Here is a 20081-nt window from a genome sequence, read left to right on the forward strand (position 1 = left end):
AGATGCGATGCGGGTGCGGTTTAGTTAATAACATAACTTGACTTGCCTCTCTTTTTCCCGCTGTACCTTGATAACTGAAGATAACTACTTTATGCCGTCATGAAATTTCTGCGTGTACGAGTCAGGAGTTAGCTGTCGTGATGAATCGCAGTGTTTGAAATCTTACACGTGCGAATGATCTAAATTATATGACGAACAACAACTATCGTTAACAAGGTGAAAAAAACCCGGGTTAGTTCAAGAGAAATATGGATTACAAAAGTGAAGCGTATTAGAATGTCTTGCTTCAATGCAATGAGCTCAAAAGTTGGCTGTTTCGTATTTGTCCTTAGTGTCCCGTAAACTGTTTTAGATTTTCATAAGGCAATTGGTTTGGCATTCATATTGAAGACTCTTTGGTTCTACTCGGTGTCAAGTTTGAGTTTTAATTATTCGGCTGAAAAGATTTTACGTCGCATTTTTGGTTCAGTAAGGGTGAAGCATTTTAGCTTTTGGAAGTACGCACCATAGGCAAGTGAATCAATACCCTATAGCCTGACCCCAGATATACCTTGCGTAGCTGGCAGTATTGTCCGCGCATGAGTATAACGTTTTGGTGGTGGAGCCTCAATCTGCGGGTTCAAATCGCCTTTTAATTAATCTCCTCTCAGCTTCACGGTGCGCGTTCGCCTAACTTTCGTTTTCGCCCAACAAGCAGGCTGTCCTGACAAGGCGGATCACTAGGCTTTTGGTATATGAATCGTCTTTGGTCAGTCACGCACCAGGAAATCACTACCTAATTGTTAATAACATTTGGGACGTTCAAAAACTGTCCCCGTCCCCTTAGTAGGGGTGCCCTTTTATTAAATAGAGGTCACTGATACAAAGATAAATATGAACGATTTCCCGGCACAATAGTGCTTTTCCCAGCCCTTACTGGAGGTTCCAGTAGCATTTGGGACGTATAATACAATACAACTTTATTGATTCCATCCACTAATGGTATATGGAATTGTATGGAATTGTATTGGACCTACTCGGCCCAGAACCTGAAAACAACATAACCTGGATTGCCCTCAAATGAAGCATTCAGGGTTTTACTGGAGAAGAGCAGTCCTGTAGTCGAAGTACCTTTGACAAACTGAGCAAGAAGGATTTGTTTTGGACAGGGGCCGAGAGAATCGCCCAAGACAGAGTCAGTTGGCTCATAGACTTAATTCAGAGATTTAAGCTCTTTTAAGTGCACGCTTGAAACCGGCGTTTTCCCATTGGTGTCCGCTTATGACAGGAGACCAGGGAGGTTAGGCTGCATTTAATTATGTAAGACAAGCCCCTCTTCCACGCCTGCATTTTCAGTGGTCTCTTTCAATTCGCCTAAAGCCCCCAACATTATTAGGGATACCCGCATTGTTTGGATCTTGCATATTTTGTTTCGTGAGCCAATAACAGACATCGTTTGGAACTGAGCTGAAGGTTCGTCCTTTTTATTAACAGTCGGTTGTTTGGTGTTCAGTTTATAAGGGATAAGGGATATAATTGGACGATCAATAATTAGGAAAAAAATGAAGTTATATTTACAACAAAATACACTTTTGTTTTCGCTTCTAGCTTAGTTTGTGAAGGGAATATTCTGGCAAAGAAGAGTCGCACAGATTACTTCAATGGTCAACTGTTTCTGATCATCAACTGTGGCGTCTCCACCTCAAAAAAGACCGGGCATCAAACGATAACCAAATTTTGCCCATTTGCAAAATATGGATACGGTGGACAGCAATACCAAATTGAACTGCTCGTAGCAAAGTTATAGGACAGTTCATCAACAGGTTCAAATGGCTTTCCATGGCCAGTTTGTAAAGACGTTTGCTGAATCAGACAGGGGACATGACATTCGCTGGAATATTCGACCGGTTGCAATGGGTCATGGATTCGGAGTACTTTTCATTGTACGTAGCTCGGCATGCTTATGCATGAACACCAAGTCGATTTACTAGTCAGGAAGGAGCTCCACGATTACAAAGTTAACCTCCTATTGTACCTCTGTTAACGTTTTCAGTCATCGCCCTATTGAGGTTGCGCACCGGAGCAACTCAACCGTCACACCGAGAAAATCAAAACCTATACTGACCCATGCATGCAGATGTAATAAAAAAAGCAGCAACCAAATGGTGATTAGACGACAAATCCAGTTTATTTCGTAAAAGCCTGAATTACAAGCTATTACTGTTAAATTTATATATAGTGTATATGAACACCACACGACAATGCCTAAACCGAAGTGATTCGGCTGAACTTAAAAAAGCAATAACCTTTTACAATGAGGGACATGTAGTCTAGCTACTCATAACGAACGCTAGTATCAGCAACACTTGCAAGAGTTTGGTCAACGGATGACATTACACTATGTACCGTGAGTCTTCTTCTCTGCAGTGGTCGTGAATTGTACAATCTTGGAGCTGCAACAGCCGGGAATGCCTTCGGGGAGCTTTTTGAGATGCACAGTCTTGAGATTTCATGCAGGGTTTTTGCGGTATTACTTTGTGAACAGGATTTGAGTGCGCCTCTGGACAATCGCCAATCGTACATTTATTTTGTAACTGCTGAGTAATGACATTGAAATCGCAAGTGATTGTAGCATTCTTGCGTCGAGGTGAAGTTATCTCCCCTCTTGCATGACATGAGCTATGGTGGTTGTGCTCTTCGTCGTTGTCACGGCGTGGCATTGGCGAAGCTGGATAGCTGTGCCGTTTGTTTAAGATCGGGGGTAGGTTTCCCACAGAAGAAGAACTGCGGATATTGTCGACGGAAAAAGCTCTCCGAAGCCCCTTTCTTCGGTGAACAGCTGCCAGATTTGCAGGCTCGAGAAAGTGTTCATTGACCGTGGGCTGCTGTCTCTTGATAATTTCTCTTTTGAAGGTATCTTGCTTGCTCGACAGTTGTTTGATAACCACTTTCTTCTCTTTATCGAGTTGCATGAGGGCATGGGAGAGCTCTTCGTCATTCTTGGCGTTTCTGTTGATGGCTTTTCTCATGTCGGTTGTTGGGCGAAGGTATTCTGGCAATTGGTCCCTCATTGTGGTTCGGTAGGTAGTTGAAAACAGATGGTGATCTTACTACTCTGCCAGCTCGAGATAAAGTGCACCTCTGTGCTATTCGGTGCTAGCTTTTGTTGTAAAACCAAACAAACAATTATTGTTTACAAGAACAATTGTACAGTTCAATTCATTGTCCTTTCTGGATTGATTCATACCGCGCGCGGAACAAATCCAATTTGGTGCGGCGCGTGCGGTTGGTTTCGGATCAGCCCGAATCAGCTCCCGAGACGTAGAAGGAGACCCAAAAAGCAAGATGCGAAATTGTTGGTCCAGTATTGAAGGGAACTTCTTCAGAGAAAACTTACTAATTAACAAAAAGTGCCGAGGGCTGTTGACATTTGTGTTCTTTCGCAATCACTAACACCATTTGGAGTAATTAACACGCACGTACAATACCCACTGACGACAAAAATCGTAAATGAGTACTAGCCGCCTAATTTCGAGTCTGATAATTGTACATCTGATATATTATTAGTGGTATCAAGAAGTGTAATTAACTACTTAGGATAAGAAAACAACATATGTTATGGTTAAGTGGGTGTCTTTGCTTAGCAATGCATGATCGATAGCTTTGTCAATATCTTGAAAGCCTTGAAGTGGCCGTTTAATCTTTTTGCAAACAAAGACTTGGATATCCTTTGATACTGCAAGTTCATGCATGATGGCAAGATAAAGAACAGAGCGCAAAGGAAGAGTACTGCATAACTAAATCATGCTGCAGTTCATTTAGCTAGTTTCTTCTGTGTTGCCCGTCGCCGTCACGGTTTGAAAACGCTGAAGCGGGAAGACTGTTTCTTTTGCTGATCAGCTTATGGACCATTGAAGGGCGGCGTGTTTCTTCACAAGACATTGTCCGGCGTACTCGGTTCACCTGCTGCATTTCCTGATGGCGTCGCCGATTTTCTTGGTCGAAAAGCTGAACTCTGAAATTGTTGGCAAGGGCCTCACGTCTCTTAAGTATTTGTTTTTTGAAGTCGTCTTGTTTTCTCGATAGTAGATCAAAAGCCATTCTTTTCTCTCTGTCGATCTGTTTCAGAGCAAGTGAAAGATCCTCGTCTTGTTTTGCGTTTCTCTCGATAGCCTTCTTCATATCAGGGGTTGGATGGAGGTATCTGTTTAGCTGATCCTTCATGGCGATGAGGTAAAAATGAGGTAAAAAACGATGCGAGTAACAACTTGAGTGTAGGATTGCGTAAAGTGTGGCGTAAAGTCTTATGAGCTCGTTTTTTGTACGCGCCGAAATTACAGACAGTTATTGTTTAAGACAATTGTTTATGAATAGCATCAAATCACGCCGGCCGCATGCAAAATCATCGAAGGTACTTGATCTTTTTAATCCGTTTGCAGTACTAATCCTATTATGTTCAGTGTTAAGTTGAGGCAAGTAAAACGTTTGCATAACTGAACAATACTACTGTACAGCTACCATTTAAATAGCAGTGAGAATTTGTTTAGTAGATAGTGTGCTTAGATCAACATGGGCTGTTAATTTGGCCGACAAAATAATACTAACCCAAAAGAAAGGGATGTAATTATCCACTTAAAGTACTTAAGAATTGGCATATAATGAGGTAATGATTCCATTTCATTATCAAAGCATGATGGATAGTCTTTTGAATACTGTCAAACTAAGAAAACCGTGGACACTAAGAATTGGAATGTTTATAAACTTGGCCAGAGGAGAAAAAACAACAGGAAGAAACCTCTTACAGAAGAGGACTCGCAGAACGATAAGTTCCAATAACGAGAATGTTCTGTGACCAATCAGAGGGAAATTCAACCCACAGAAAAAAAACCACAAAAATAATTACAATTATTAAACAGGGATCTATCTATTACCGAATTTCTTTTTATTTTATGAGAAAAAATGTTACAGTTATTACACATTAGATGTGCTCCTGGATGTGCACTTTGTCCTCAATAATCGTATTGAGTGTCACTTTGTGGCTATTAATAACTTATGAAGTACATTTCTTGCGATCAATAACGGTGCATGTTGAATTTTTTGTATTGGCGGCCTGGTTATGTATTCCATTCACGTACCAAATTAGAAGCACGTGAGCTTACGTGCTTCAGTTCTACTTGGCACGTGGATAAGAGAGAAGGATTAGTGTAACCTTCTTGTCTCTCCTACCCCCTCCCCTCACCGCCTCTGTACCCCCACCCCCACTCCCAACTCTTCATCTTTCGGCTTGGTTTCACCGGTGTGCGAAAGATAAATTTTACAAGCTTGGAAATTTTGATTTACATCTCGGGCCAGGAATCAAAATCTCTTCCATGATACAAAAATCGAGAAATGTTGCATCCACATACAAGAAGAAAACACCCGATTATTTCCCATGCCATGATCCTATAAACTTACTTTGAAACCTTACCAAGAAAAGAATCAATTGATCAACTATCCATAAACTAAGAGTTCAAAGATGAAATCGTTTTAAATTTGATCAGTTGCTACTGCCGGTTGATCCAAGAAAGGAAAAATCTATTGCATTCAAAGATATGGCGATCCGCGCCGGTCATTATCCCGGCTAAAAACTTAACTTACCAGGAAAAGTCTATTGTGCATGCACTTAATACTATATATATGACTTATCTTACAATCGTATGAGAAAACACTTTCGCATCCACTATCCTATAAACGTATCTTACAATCTTATGAGCGTTTGTATCTCATGTTCGATGCCTAATTTCACAAATGTGTGCATAGTAGCTCTTCGTCTTTGTACGAGCCGTACATTATTGTTCAAGTTTGAACCGTCCTCAAAGGTAGCCGCTGAATGTCTTCGAATGGCGGACTGAGTTGAAGTAACTTCGCTTCCGGTGGTAAGGTGTTGCCCGTCGCCGTCACGGTTTGAAAACGCTGAAGCGGGAAGACTGTGTCTTTTGCTGATCAGCTTATGGACCATTGAAGGGCGGCGTGTTTCTTCACAGGACATTGTCCGGCGTACTCGGTTCACCTGCCGCATTTCCTGAGGGCATGGCCGATTTCCCTGGTCGAAAAGCTGAACTCTGAAATTATTGGCAAGGGTCTTCCGTCTCTTAAGTATTTGTTTTTTGAAGTCGTCTTGTTTTCTCGATAGTAATTCAAAAGCCATTCTTTTCTCTCTGTCGATCTGTTTCAGAGCAAGTGAAAGATCCTCGTCTTGTTTTGCGTTTCTCTCGATAGTCTTCTTCATATCAGGGGTTGGATGGAGGTATCTGTTTAGCTGATCCTTCATGGCGATGAGGTAAAAATGAGGTAAAAAACGATGCGAGTAATAACTTGAGTGAAGGATTGCGTAAAGTGTGGCCCAAAGTCTTATGAGCTCGTTTTTTGTACGCGCCGAAATTACAGACAGTTATTGTTTAAGACAATTGTTTATGAATAGCATCAAATCACGCCGGCCGCATGCAAAATCATCGAAGGTACTTGATCTTTTTAATCCGTTTGCAGTACTAATCCTATTATGTTCAGTGTTAAGTTGAGGCAAGTAAAACGTTTGCGTAAATGAACAATACTACTGTGTAGCTACCATTTAAATAGCAGCGAGAATTTGTTTAGTAGATAGTGTGCTTGGATCAACATGGGCTGTTAATTTGGCCGACAAAATAATACTAACCCAAATGAAAAGGGATGTAATTATCCACTTAAAACAAACTAAGAATTGAAAGATAATGAAGGAATGATTCCATTTCATCATAAAGCATGATGGATAGTCTTTTAATTACAAAAAAAAGAAAACCGTGAACACTGAGAATTATTCTAGAATGTTTATTGTTCTGTGACCAATCGGAAGGAATGTCACATTATAGAAGTAATTACCGTTACAGCCGGTTTGAGGTTTTTCCCTCTTGTATCTTATTGGTTTTCCTTTCGAACACAATAAACATACTTCTAATGCTCGTGGTTTTCTTAGTTTGACAGTAATAGTTACTGTGATTGGTCTGTGCTTGGGTAATCATCAACTTTTAACTTCTATAAACATCTCCATGCGACAGAGTATAAACGAGCATTTATAAATAAAGAAGCTTAGTCTCGGTCATGAAGTACCTATGTGCTAATTGGAAGCTAAGGCAATTGATTAAAGCAGATATTCCTGGATGATCTGCTCCGGTGATTCCTTATACAGTACGGTATACAGTCAACTCTCACTTCCCGGGGAACCTCGCTATTACGGACACCCCGATATTACGGACAGCAGCAAAATCCCCGGCAAAAATAAATTATAGACGTTCGACTGAAATATATTTCTACCCTAACTCGCGGTCCCAAGGGTGTCCGCAATAAAGGGAGTTGACTGTGCTTGTAACGAAAACCAAGTAGAATACGAAAGTTTGCAAGCTCCCGTATTGCCTCACAGCTTGCCTAAGTACCAGGCTTTTCGGGGCAGAGCCGACTTTTGACAAGTTTTTGTAAGAGTTTTCCTGGCAAACTTTGATAGTTTTCCAGTCCTTGTCAAGACACCTTCAGTTACAAAAACACGTGCAGTCAGTCGCAGGGCGTGAAACTGCACGTGTGAAGGCTGTTACCGTCCCAGTTGCAAAAATTCAGTTGCACATAGAGGGTCCGTTATTTGGACGGTTTCAATACAATACTGCACTTGTAAACTCCAAAACTAACATCCAATGAGACTTGTACATCTATGCTAACAATATATGAAATCGTGAATTCATGTCGCCAGCAATCACTTTCATTAACAAATTCCTAGTTATAAATACCTAATTGGCCACTTAGTACTGTTAGTACATAAACAATAGATACACCGGATTAGTGTGTAATTTGATCCGGTTATCAAGTGATTGTCGGGTTTCTTTATTGGCGGCTTGGTTATATATTCCATCCACGTACCAAGTAGATGTCAGGCAGGGAGCTGGCCCAATCCCTTGCCTCCAACTTTTTGTCGGGGGATCCAAAGCGAATACTTAAGAAACGTACTTCAAATGTCGTTTCTGTTTTCCAAGATCGTTTTCGAACGCGAAAATAATTTGATTTTGGGCCTTTAAAGGGATGGTTTTGTACGCAGGTGTACGCTAACAGAATTTGATTTCTTTGGATCCTTAAACTGAATTTTGAAGACGCAGCAAATTTTAGGGAATAGATCTTGATCTCCGAATTAGCAAGTTGCTGTTGGCTTTCCGAAAATCCTATTTCGCCACTTTAATGACATTATTTTTGCCCCTTCAAAACCAAAAAAGGAATAAACTTTTCTATGTCAGTTGCTAAAGTTTCAGGTTATAAAACATCGAAAAAAAAAATCGCTAGGTTCTGTTGACGGTTCTAACGATGAACTCCTAAGACGATCTAGGCCGGCTTTCGAACAGAGCCGTTCGCTGAGATGAACCGTCGGATGCCCTCCTCTTTTTCCCTTTTTTTAGTTTTGTGTTTGCTCGATTTGGCAAATGTCATTAGTAATTTTGTCGATAAGTTTCACGAGATGGGGTTTCCTCTTACTATAGTTTGGGAGAGAAATATAATAGCAAGCTCTAAATTAAACTAGAATTTACAATATCTGTTATTTCTCTTTGACACAAAAATTGACAAGAAGAAAACTAAAAGTCCGCAAGTGTAACACATTTGGGTGAATGGGAGGGGTCGCTTGTCAGGAAATTGAACTTCGTTTTGCGGGCATGGGACAAATTTGACCACGTTACCCTTAAAAGCTAAAAGCGAGGACAGACTCAAAAGTGAGCTGCAAAAACACATTTAATTTTAATCTTACAATATTGTGAGCGTTTCCATCTCATGTTCAGTGCCTGGTCTAGCAAAGCTGTGTATAGTAAGTCTTCGTCTTGGTAGAAGCCGTACATTATTGTTCCCGTTTGAACCGTCAGGAAAAGTAACAGCTGAATGTCTTCGAATGGCGTAATTAGTTGCGTGGTTTTGAGTCAAGGTATCCTTGTTGATGCAGTTTTCTTCTCGTGGACCTACGTTCTTTCTACGTATTGACGTATTCTCCGTCCGTCGAAGCGAAGTAACGTCGCCTTCTGAAGCGGAAAGACTGTGTCTCTTACAAATCACAGTTGGTTTATGGACCACTGAAAGGCGGCCTGTTTCTTCACAAGATAATGTCCGACGTACTCGGTTCACCTGCTCCATTTCCTGAGGGCGTGGTCGATCTCTGATCGCCACGTTTCCTTGCTCGAAAAGCTGAACTCTGGAATTATTTGCAAGGGTCTCGCGTCTCTTGAGCATCTGTTTCTTGAAGGCGTCTTGTTTTCTCGATAGTAGATCAAGTGCAATTCTTTTCTCTTTGTCGATTTGCATGAGAACAAGTGAAAGACCCTCGTCTTGCTTTGCGTTTCTGTTGATAGCCTTTCGCATATCTGCGGTTGGATGGAAGTACAGTCTAGGTAGGTGATCCTTCATGGCGGTGCAGTGCACACAAAGTGGCGAAAGACGGTACGAGTAACGGATTGAGTGAAGGACTGCGGTAAAGTGCGGCCGAAAGTCTTATGAGTTCGCTTTTGTACGCGGTGAAATATAAATAACGGGCATCAGTATTGTTTAAAAACACAATCGCTGTAAATAGCATTCAATCACGCCCCCTGCAGAATCATGCAACCAAACCAGGAGCCCATTAACTTGATGAATTCATCCTTTCGCTATACTTATGACGTCTCATTGTACAGTTTTGCGCAAATGAACAATGCCATATTGTGAAGCTCTCTCTTAAGCCCAACAAAAGAAACTGCGAAAAAATTTTAGTAATGAAGTACTGAGGAACTGTTTTCAGTGTCTTCAGAAAATACTGACTTAAATATAGAGGACTGTAATTATCTACTTAAAATAAACGAAAAGTGATAGATGAAGTTATATTCTTTACAAAGATTTCATTTCATTATCAATGCATGATTGATATTCCTTTAATTATAGGTACATTGACTGTTTTTGGACAGTTCAGGGTGAATAATTTAGAGAAACATCAACTTTTAATGGCAGCGTATCCTGAAGTACCTATGTGCTAGTTTAAAGGAAAAGAATTCAGTACTTCTGTGTAAAGGAGACATGCCCAGGACCCCGACACAATAGTATACTATAATAAAACAACCATTAAACAAAGCAGAAAACCGGTAACTTGCAAACTCTGGTGTTGGCTCACAGCTAGCCTGAGTCAGTTAAGGTTTTTCCTTCAACGGCTGTTTTGTTACATGCACTCACGTCACTTAGTATTTTCTGACGAACTTTAAAAGTTTTCCTTGTAAAGGCAAATCTGGTAGACACGTGTAGTTAACTGCAGTGTTTGAAAACTCACGTGTCGCAACTGATGGGCTATTATTGCGCAGTCACGACTGCATTGTTAACGTTTTACAAAGGCGGGAAACGGGTAACTCATTAGGAATTAGGAGTACGAAATGTCGGAACTTTGTAATATGCAAACGGAACAAATTTCAAAGATGCGATGCGGGTGCGGTTTGGTTAATAACATAACTTGACTTGCTTCTCTTTTTCCCGCTGTACCTTGATAACTGAAGATAACTACTTTATGCCGTCATGAAATTTCTGCGTGTACGAGTCAGGAGTTAGCTGTCGCGATGAATCGCTGTGTTTGAAATCTTACACGTGCGAATGATCTAAATTATGTGACGAGCAACAACTATCGTTAACAAGGTGAAAAAAAACCAGGTTAGTTCAAGAGAAAAAATGGATTACAAAAGTGAAGCGTATTAGAATGTCTTGCTTCAATGCAATGAGCTCAAAAGTTGGCTGTTTCGTATTTATCCTTAGTGTCCCGTAAGCTGGTTTAGATTTTCATAAGGCAATTGGTTTGGCATTCATGTTGAAGACTCTTTGGTTCTACTCGGTGTCAAGTTTGAGTTTTAATTGTTCGGCTGAAAAGATTTTACGTCGCATTTTTGGTTCATTAAAGGTGAAGCATTTTAGCTTTTGGAAGTACGCACCATAGGCAGGTGTATCAATACCCTATAGCCTGACCCCAGATATACCCTACTAGGTAGCTGGCAGTATTGTCCGCGCATGAGTATAACGTTTTGGTGGTGGAGCCTCAATCTGCGGGTTCAAATCGCCTTTTAATTAATCTCCTCTCAGCTTCACGGTGTGTGTTTGCCTAACTTTCGTTTTCGCCCAACAAGCAGGCTGTCCTGACAAGGCGGATCACTAGGCTTTTGGTATATGAATCGTCTTTGGTCAGTCACGCACCAGGAAAGCACTACCTAATTGTTAATTACATTTGGGACGTTCAAAAACTGTCCCCGTCCCCTTAGCAGGGGTGTCCTTTTATTAAATAGAGGTCACTGATACAAAGAAAAATATGAACGATTTCCCGGGACAATAGTGCTTGTCCCAGCCCTTACTGGAGGTTCCAGTAGCATTTGGGACGTACAATACAATACAACTTTATTGATTCCATCCACTAATGGTATATGGAATTGTATGGAATTGTATTGGACATACTCGGCCCAGAACCTGAAAACAACATAACCTGGATTGCCCTCAAATGAAGCATTCAGGGTTTTACTGGAGAAGAGCAGTCCTGCAGTCGAAGTACCTTTGACAAACTGAGCAAGAAGGATTTGTTTTGGACAGGGGCCGAGAGAATCGCCCAAGACAGAGTCAGTTGGCTCATAGACTTAATTCAGAGATTTAAGCTCTTAAGTGAACGCTTGAAACCGACGTTTCCCCATTGGTGTCCGCTTATGACAGGAGACCAGGGAGGTTAGGCTGCATTTAATTATGTAAGACAAGCCCCTCTTCCACGCCTAAATTTTCATTGGTCTCTTTCAATTCGCCTAAAGCCCCCGACTTTATTAGGGATACCCACATTGTTTGGATCTTGCATATTTTGTTTCGTGAGCCAATAACAGACATCGTTTGGAACTGAGCTGAAGGTTCGTCCTTTTTATTAATAGTCGGTTGTTTTGTGTTCAGCTTATAAGGGATAAGGGATATAATTGGACGATCTATAATTAGAAAAAAATGAAGTTATATTTACAACAAAATACACTTTTGTTTTCGCTTCTAGCTTAGTTTGTGAAGGGAATATTCTGGCAAAGAAGAGTCACACAGATTACTTCAATGGTCAACTGTTTCTGATCATCAACTGTGGCGTCTCCACCTCAAAAAAGACCGGGCATCAAACGATAACCGAATTTAGCCCATTTGCAAAATATGGATACGGTGGACAGCAGCACCAAATTGAACTGCTCGTCGCAAAATTATAGGACAGTTCATCAACAGGTTCAAATGGCTTTCCATGGCCAGTTTGTAAAGACGTTTGCTGAATCAGACAGGGGACATGACATTCGCTGGAATATTCGACCGGGTTGCAATGGGTCATGGATTCGGAGTACTTTTCATTGTACGTAGCTCGGCATGCTTATGCATGAACACCAAGTCGATTTACTAGTCAGGAAGGAGCTCCACGATTACAAAGTTAACCTCCTATTGTACCTCTGTTAACGTTTTCAGTCATTGCCCTATTGAGGTTGCGCACCGGAGCAACTCAACCGTCCGCACACCGAGAAAATCAAAACCTATACTGACCCATGCATACAGATGTAATAAAAAAGCAGCAACCAAATGGTGATTAGACGACAAATCCAGTTTATTTCGTAAAAGCCTGAATTACAAGCTATTACTGTCAAATTTATATATAGTGTATATGAACACCACACGACAATGCCTAAACCGAAGTGATTCGGCTGAATTTAAAAAAGCAATAACCTTTTACAATGAGGGACATGTAGTCTAGCTACTCATAACGAACGCTAGTATCAGCAACACTTGCAAGAGTTTGGTCAACGGATGACATTAAACTATGTACCGTGAGTCTTCTTCTCTGCAGTGGTCGTGAATTGTACAATTTTGGAGCTGCAACAGTTGAATGCCTTCGGGGAGCTTTTTGAGTTGCACAGTCTTGAGATTTCATGCAGGGTTTTTGCGGTATTACTTTGCGAACAGGATTTGAGTGCGCCTCTGGACAATCGCCAATCGTACATTTATTTTGCAACTGCTGAGTAATGACATTGAAATCGCAAGTGACTGTAGCATTCTTGCGTCGAGGTGAAGTTATCTCCCCTCTTGCATGACATGAGCTATGGTGGTTGTGCTCTTCGTCGTTGTCACGGCGTGGCATTGGCGAAGCTGGATAGCTGTGTCGTTTGTTTAAGACCGGGGGTAGGTTTCCCACAGGAGAAGAACTGCGGATATTGTCGACGGAAAAAGCTCTCCGAAGCCCCTTTCTTCGGTGAACAGCTGCCAGATTTGTAGGCTCGAGAAAGTGTTCATTGACCGTGGGCTGCTGTCTCTTGATAATTTCTCTTTTAAAGGTGTCTTGCTTGCTCGACAGTTGTTTGATAACCATTTTCTTCTCTTTATCGAGTTGCATGAGGACATGGGAGAGCTCTTCATCGTTCTTGGCGTTTCTGTTGATGGCTTTTCTCATGTCAGTTGTTGGGCGAAGGTATTCTGGCAACTGGTCCCTCATTGTGGTTCGGTAGGTACTTGAAGGCAGATGGTGATCTTAATACTCTGCCAGCTCGAAATAAAGTGCACCTCTGTGCTATTCGGTGCTAGCTTTTGTTGTAAAACCAAACAAACAATTATTGTTTACAAAAACAATTGTACAGTTCAATTCATTGTCCTTTCTGGATTGATTCATACCGTGCGCGGAACAAATTCAATTTGGTGCGGCGTGTGCGGTTGGTTTCGGATCAGCCCGAATCAGCTCCCGAGACGTAGAAGAAGACCGAAAAAGCAAGATGCAAAATTGTTGGTCCAGTGTTGGAGGGAACTTCTTCAGAGAAAACTTACTAATTAACAAAAAGTGCCGGGGGCTGTTGACATTTGTGTTCTTTCGCAATAACTAACACCATTTGGAGTAATTAACACGCACGTACAATACCCACTGACGACAAAAATCGTAACTGAGTACTAGCCGCCTAATTTCGAGTCTGATAATTGTACATCTAATATATTATTAGTGGTGTCAAGAAGTGTAATTAACTACTTAGGATAAGAAAACAACATACTGTTATGGTTAAGTGGGTGTCTTTGCTTAGCAATGCATGATCGATAGCTTTGTCAATATCTTGAAAGCCTTGAAGGGGCCGTTTAATCTTTTTGCAAACAAAGACTTGGATATCCTTTGATACTGCAAGTTCATGCATGATGGCATGATAAAGAACAGAGCGCAAAGGAAGAGTACTGTATAACTAAATCATGCAGCAGTTTATTTAGCTAGTTTCTTCTGCAGAGCTTGTCAGAGCCTCTCAATAATAGAACTCCCAAATGAATGCGGTTCAAGTCTTGCCTGTCATTTTAATAGGCGCACCGATTTTCGGACATGGGAACAGGACGCTAAAGTATTACAATAGAAATTTTGTGTTCCATTCTTTTGGTAGAAGTCTAAAATTAATCTATATGCCATTGTATTGTAACAAAACGGGACATGCAGCTCTTGAAAAAAATTACTCAAGTGTCAAGCTCATAGTTTTCAGGATTGTCAAAGTGGACTCGACTTGTTTCTGTCTATCATTTTGCTGAGTTCTCGGAATTTTGCAGCCATTTACTTCTGGACTACCCCGGAAATGCACTGGGCCTCCTGCTCAGAAAGAACTTGAAAATGAGGTTTACAAACACAGCGGAAAGACAAAAACATTTTTTAAATATTCTTTACCCTTGCTTCTATGTACCCCGAAACTAAGCCGAGTTTGTCAATATTTACAACATTTCAACCCGGAAAACCTTGAAATTAAGCAGCATCACATACAAATGCTGCTCATGCTACAGCCGGCCAGTTGATCACGTTCCTTGGTACTCAGTTAGTGTGTGGGTTTTGAAGCGATTGTAAAACTTAGACAACTTAGATAAATCGCAGATTAACTATTCAAATGAATCCCCTAGAATAACTCACTTGTAGTGAAGTGCGACAAAAGCGGCTTCAAAAAAGTGCACGTGTAAACGGGCCCGCTTTAAGGCCTCTGTTCAGTTCCCGTCCCATATAGCAAGAAAAACTTTCTTCTAGCTTCCCTCATTCCAGTTTGCGGAAAGACTGGGGTAAAGGTGTCTGTCTCACTGTTCTCTCATCATAAAATGGATACAACGCCCTCTCTGAATGATTGAAAACTATTATCCATAACGGTTGAAATCTAGAACATTATCTTGCTAGCATTATTTTATTTATATATATAAAAAAGAAACGTTTTTCTTTTTCTACTTTCCAGATTTGTAGCTACACTGCTTAAATTCTTTGGATGACCGGAAAAGCTCTGGAGGGTAATTCACAGTTTTGCCGTTCTCTTTTACACAAAGCTATGGGGGTAATACCAGAAATATTTTTTTTCCTTTATTACAGAGGTGATTAGTTGCGCAACCTATGACTATGCGGGAAAAGCTGATCTGATCAAGGGCAATTTTGAAACTAAAAATAATATTGGGGGTTACCAAGCATTTTAAAAGAGAGAACTAGGAAACATTGATTGATTCTAAAACCGGTTAAATACAGGCTTTCAGTGTATAGCATTCTTTTCCAAATTGAAGGTTAATTATCTCTGAAAAATGTGCAGTTGCCTCCAATATTCTATTTAGATTCGAATACCTCTTGCTAAGATCTGCCTCTCCCGCATAGTTATAAACTGCGCAAAAATATCTTTTATTTAGGAGGCACCGAAACACCATATAGTTATGGGACTGCTTTTGAAACCTTGCCATGAAAATATTGGTGCTGAGTTTATGTTGGAGGGGTCGCAACCGTGCACGATCCTTTGTTTTAACGCTCACTCTACAATTGAATATCTTACCAGGAATTACGTTTCTATTGGTAAGTTGCTCCAACACATTTCAAAATCTATTGTGGTTTGTGCACGGTCAAGGCCAAAAAATGCTAACAAAAATATATAACAAAGAAGGTGTCAGGCTTCATAACCATTACCTTTATTAACTATGGCCACGGCGAGTGTAATTTTCCCGGTTTCTGTTAGCAGTAATAATTAAAATAACTGAAAACTTTGACGTTGCGGTCGTGGAAAAAAAATGTTCATCTCTGCTAAATCCCTTCAATCCTTTTTTGGAGTTTTTGTTCGTTACTCGATGGTATCTGCTCGGCTTACAAACGCTGATGCTGCCAAATAGGGCTTCAAAAGGTTTCCTTGTGGCTCTGAGCTGCGGTACGAAAATCATTGGTTACTAACTGATTGGACTACGCTTGTAATCTTTTTCTCACTGCCGAGAGAAGACCTCATTTCACTAAATTTCTGGCTTTTAATTTTGTTTAAAGACTTCAATGGACATAATCTGCCGTTATGACCAGTTTTAATTTATTTCAAATTAATGGCACAATAAGACTGATAAGAATACCGAGAAAGTGTGACAGATAATTGAAAGGGCGATCATCTGAAAGAGAAAAAGCGTCAGAATAACACAGATCACCTATTATCAACCTTTAAGACCCTATCGTCTTCGCTCTTCAATCCCAACAGTCCATTCCAACCTGATCTTATTCTCTTAGTTAAAACAATTTTTTAGGTTCTTCCCTATTAAAATGAGATATTTAAATTTAGCATGGTACGTGCTTTGGGTTCAAAAGTGCAGTTTGTACATTTGAAGTTATGACAACAAAAGAATGATGCATCTTTTAGTTTTGGTTTGATCCATGAACTAATTGTTATCTTTCAGCCGTGGACAATGTCGAGTCTCCCAGCGGTAATTATAACCTCTGGAAGTTTGCGCCTGAGTCAATTCGCTTGGTCCAACGCCTTTGAAAATTAAAGTGGGGCTATACCTGTAGTAATAGTACTAGCCAAATTCCGATTCCAAAGATCACTAAAAACTCTCGAAACATGTCGTTCTGATAGATTCTTTGAGTTTGCCATATTCATAGACAATTGCATCACAAGGTCCATTGCGTAATTAACACCTTTGAGGGGCTCATTTGTGCCGCTGTCGCAAAAGTCGTTTTGAAAGACCAACCAGTCATTCAGTGACTTAAAACATTGAGCAAGGTTAAGAAATGCCGCCGGCCGATAAGAAACCTCAACTTCCCAGCATTAAACTCAGTCAAAACGTCCGAAAGGCAATAGAGAAAAATGTTGGCTGCGAGGAAGACTTGATAAAGACACTACAAGATGTGGAAATTAAGAAAAGAGCCGCGCTGAACGAGCTGATTTCAAAGAAAAATGCTTTCTTGAGACAGCGGAGAAGAAGGGAAAGCCTGCCAGACGTATTGGGACGAAATAGAACGAACCAGGCTTTGATGATGACCCGAATGGCTAGGGACGATTTGCAGTGTTCTATAAGTGCTCGGTTATTCTCAAAGACAATGTCGCTTGGTACAGCTGCAAAATTACCCAGCCTGCCAGTGTCTGCTGTTTGCAGTGATTTTCGAACTTGCCCAGAAAATGGCAAAGAGGCTTTTACTACTTCTGGGGGCCAGGGTGTTCCTGGAAAGAGGAGTCTCCCGAAGCAACCAAGCGAGGAACTATTACAGACTATTAGGGAAACAAAGAAGGCAAGTGAGAGAGAGTTGGTACCGGAAGAGAGTGGTGGGGCGGTTGAGCCAATACAGGGCGTACACTCCCAACCGACCAGCCCTAGGGTTGCTCTCGGAAATTCTATTCTCCAGAGAAGGAATTCGGCTGCTGATATCGTATCAGCGAACAATGTTGACACCTTAGGATGGTCAGCTAGTCAACGACGCCAAACGCTTCACAATCTTTTCCACAACATAACGACTCAACGAGGAAGTGATAGTCAACCGGATAACGTCAGTACGCCAGATACTTCCTTGCTTCAGTCGAATGCAGACGTTTGTCTCGGGGACTCAACATTATCGCGGTACAGAAAGGTATTGAACAGACGGAAATCTTTACAGGCTCCGACCTTCCACCGATCTAGCCACTATATCAGCACTTTAGCCGGCGAGGGACGTGAAATGAATTCAAAAAGCTTGTAGATCCGTTATCAAATGCAGGCGCCTTCTATGATGAAAAGAAATCAGGTCAATTTTGGACAAGTTTCTCTCCAAGATTTCTGTGCAGATGCTAATTATAACACCAGTTATTCCGGCATTTTCGTTTCCAATATAAAGTTTATCAAATTTGTTAAGCAGAAATATTGATCAATTTCATTGATAAACTGAAAACATAAAAAAAAATGTCCATCATATTCTGAAATTATTCGTTAGGATTTTGTAACGTTGAACTGTTAACAGCCATAACGAAATAGGAGACTGCAGATGACTCTTGTGACCATAGGAAAGCTCAGTGGAGATCTTTTTTCAGAATGTTGCATATCCCGTATTAATAACAGGTTGCCGGAATTGTGTTCTTCAGGCCCCAGTTGTTCAAAGCGGATGCCTTTAGCCAGTGGATAAGTTGCTATCCAGCGGATAAAATGTACTCCAACCAAAGCTTTTGGCAAATTTTTCATACAACCCCATGCTTAGATTAGACAGACGCTTCTACTTTATACACAAATTGTAAGGCTATAAGGAAATTCTTGCACACATTTATTCGTCGTATAGAAACCTATCCAGTGGATAAAACTTTCCGCTCTTTGAACAGCTGGGGCCGGGTGAATAGAGAGACATTGTGTATTTTAGAAAAGCTCGTTAGATTTCAAATTTTTCCTGTCGGTCTGATTTCTTCTTTGTCTGAAACAAAACACACGACAGGGCCGGTGTCAAATTGATTAAATAAAACTTCAAAAGGCAAAAATCTTTCGAATTTTAATTGACGACTACAAACAATAGAAATAGGTAATTATGAACTGCAACAACTTATTAGTTGCACAGCGTATTAATAAAAAGTACCACAGGAAAGAACTGGTTGATAGCTTTCATTATATCCCGCGCAGACTCAAACGTTAGAACCACCTTGCACAGCGTAATAAACAGCACCACAGGTTTGCTCCTGACAAGCTTTTATTTGAAATTTCCAAGTGAGTTTAGGTTCTCATCCACAAAAGTTAGACTTGCCATGTACAGACAACATCCTCATTAGGGAATTACTCCACAGGAATTAAAGTACTGTCCAATAGCTGCCGACATGAATTTTAAGAACTATGCGGATGTGTCATGGAAAACGCTTTACCCAGGTTGCAAGAAGTTAAGTTTTTCTCTTGTTTTTTGAGGCGCGAAGCGAAGCAGTTGATTTTTCAGTTCTCCGGAGTAAAAAGACTGATGTAAATCAAACGATTGTCAAAGCATATAATACAAATGAAGTTGACACCACATCGGCATTTTTCGTTGCCTCATAGCTTTCCGCTCAGTATACTTACGTGGATGAAATACGTAGTCAGGAGTGCGTTGGTTATCTACAACATGTCTTAAGAAAACGCAGCTTTAATCAGATTTACTTATCAATCTCATTGTTCAAGACCACTTCGGTACTGATCAAGCTCTGCGGGTTTCAAGCACCAACCAAGAGTACAGTCTTACAAAGGATGAAAAGTTATATAACCTGGCTCGGGAAATATGGCTTAAAGAAATGACCTTGGAAGTAAAATGCGACGCGGGACGTGTTACTAGAACAAATCAGTTTTATTTAATAATTTCAGTATTCTGTGTAAGTAAAAAAGCTAAGTGTTTAATAACCTGTACATGATAGAACTACGCGTCAATGAATACCAACAATGGGCTAAATATTAGGTACAAGCCGGACTTGTTTCACCAAAGAGTCCGTGAAAAAAGTGCGTTCACTACACAGAGGTAGCCTGCTCCAGGCGCTCACATAGTGAAACTGGTAATTAAAAAAATGATTGCTTGTAAGCGATTGAGCAATTATTTTCTCTCAAGAACAGTATACATGTTAATGATGACTTGAATGCCGAGTGTTCTACAATGCATGATCACGAGTTAGCTCCGTTCTAGGATATTAGACACGAGTTCTTTTGTACCTAATATTTAGCCCATTGTTGGTATTCATTGACGCGTAGTTCTATCATGTACAGGTTATTAAACACTTAGCTTTATTACTTACACAGAATACTAAAATTATTAAATAAAACCGATTTGTTCTAGTAACACGCCCCACGTCGCATTTGACTTCCAAGGTCATTTCTTTAAGCCATGTTTC

The sequence above is a fragment of the Pavona decussata genome, unplaced genomic scaffold (genome assembly GCF_977016875.1).
Source record: "Pavona decussata unplaced genomic scaffold, jaPavDecu1.1 SCAFFOLD_134, whole genome shotgun sequence".
In the NCBI taxonomy this organism is placed as follows: Eukaryota; Metazoa; Cnidaria; class Anthozoa; order Scleractinia; family Agariciidae; genus Pavona; species Pavona decussata.